The following is a 2126-nucleotide window of genomic DNA, read 5'->3' on the forward strand; positions in this document are numbered from 1 at the left end:
ATGATTAGAATAGCGGCAGATAATAAGGATCCGCACAAAAGAGTTGCATAGCTTAATAACATCATACTGACATGCATCATTAACCACTGAGATTGTAGAGCAGGTACTAGTATCGTGGATTGATGCATTTCAGTTAAAAGACCCGATGTGGCAAAGCCTTGCGTTAAAATAGTACTTGGCGTAGTTATTGTGCTTAAATCATTTTTAGAGTTCTGTATTTTAGGAATGGTATGAAGAATATACAGGGCCCATGAAAGGAAGATCAATGACTCATATAAATTACTTAATGGAAAATGTCCCGAGGAAGCCCAACGAGAAACTAAGAATCCTGTTATAGAGAAAAAAGTAACTATCATTCCTTTTTCTGACGAATCACGTAATCCTCCAAGTTCACGAACTAATAAGGTTATAAAATGAATCGTAATCACAATTGAAATCGTTGAGAAAGAGATATGAGTTAGTATATGTTCTAAAGTTGCAAATAGCATAAGGGGAAGGTCCCATTACAAAATTGTAAATTTCGAATTGATTTCTAATCTATTGTATTCTTTTTCAAGAATGCCGCCACTCGGATTCGAACCGAGATGCTTGAGCACTGCTTCCTAAGAGCAGCGTGTCTACCAATTTCACCATGGCGGCTAACTTCAAATAATAGGTAACTTAAAAGAATAATAGCTATTATCTTGGGAATCGTCGATATTGGGAAAGTCCATAAAATTTAGGAACATTAGAGTTTTCATTAAAATAGACTTCGTTTGGTAGTATCGTTTCCATTTTTTTTTTACAATAAACTCTTGCTTTGCCCAATAGAAACACAAACACTGCTTGAAAGAGTTGGAATTTCTTTTTTCTAACTTGCAATTGTAGAACTAATTTTTTCTAATTAATTTCTCGTTTACATTTTGAAAATTCTTTCAATACAATGAAAAAAATCCAAAAGGGTTTCTATTTAATGATGAAATTAAAATGGATAAATATGGAAAAGGCTTTTTGGATTTTTTAAAAATTTCTAGAATGAAAGTCTTTATGCTCTTATTAATAAGATTTACTAACCTTATGATTTTGGAGAAGATAGGTGGAAGTTGTAAGTCCTATTGTAAGAATACTCCACTTTTCATAATTTTCATAATAGAATATGAGGATTCTATTATGAAAATTATGAAAAGTTCATTGATAGGAAAAGAATACTTAGCACACAGTATACCAAACAAAACTTTTTTTTCTTGTATATATAAGATAAGAGGGGTTTTTTGTTCTAAGAATATTGTACCGAGTAATTCGACACATAAAAGTACATTCAAAGAAGAATCAAAATTATTAAATAATTGGAATTCTTTTTTGATAAGTCAATTCATATTATTCCAAAATCTTATTATTTGTTTGTTGCCCAGAAAAACCCTTTGGTTTTGGATGCTCATTACCGCTCGAAAATGATCTTGATTTTACTAAAGAATAAGATTGTACTATGGAAAAATAAGTCTTTTTCTTCCAAATATTTTTACGAATACGCTTTTTTGACATTGAAGTACGTTTTTTTGGAACTGCCATTCAAAAAGGAAATTACTTTTTTCTAGTTGTATGTGAAAGACATCTATTGCTGCAAATCAATCCTTCTTTCTTCTTTTTATTAGTATTTATACTTAGATACTGAAAGATACTTAAATTTTGAATTATTTTTTACTTCATTTTGTCTAATGCGGATAAGACAACAAGAATTTTTTAACATTTTTTCTTTATATATTTTATACTTGTTTTTTAATAATATAGAATATATAGAAAGGTTTCTCATTTAAATCTATTTATATCTATTTATATATCAAGTATACTCCATATATAGATATATGGTATGGAAGCCTATCCCCCATATAAGATAAGACGGGGGGATAAAAAGAAGGGAAAATGAAAATAGTTAATTAAGTTCAGAATGGTATTCCATAAAGGAAAGGAATTCCAATCAAAACAAAAAATACTGAGTCTCTTAAACAAGACATTCTAAAACTTAGGTAATTTATAGTCATTAGGATTTTAGTTCTATATGAAGTAAGGACTATTCGATAATTTCTTATAAACATAGGTTTTCATTGGAATTCACTCAATCAGTTAATTATGGAACAAGAGAGCTGTTT

The 2126-nt window shown here is 29.4% G+C and overlaps 1 non-coding gene across 1 annotated transcript; it reads right to left on the reverse strand.

The window, feature by feature from the left end:
- Window positions 1–559: 559 nt before the first annotated feature.
- TRNAL-UAG (transfer RNA leucine (anticodon UAG)) lies at window positions 560–639 on the reverse strand. The gene has a single exon. It is a non-coding gene; the product is annotated as a tRNA-Leu (tRNA).
- Window positions 640–2126: the final 1487 nt, after the last annotated feature.

The sequence above is a fragment of the Aegilops tauschii genome, unplaced genomic scaffold (genome assembly GCF_002575655.3).
Source record: "Aegilops tauschii subsp. strangulata cultivar AL8/78 unplaced genomic scaffold, Aet v6.0 ptg000775l_obj, whole genome shotgun sequence".
Taxonomy (NCBI): domain Eukaryota; kingdom Viridiplantae; phylum Streptophyta; class Magnoliopsida; order Poales; family Poaceae; genus Aegilops; species Aegilops tauschii.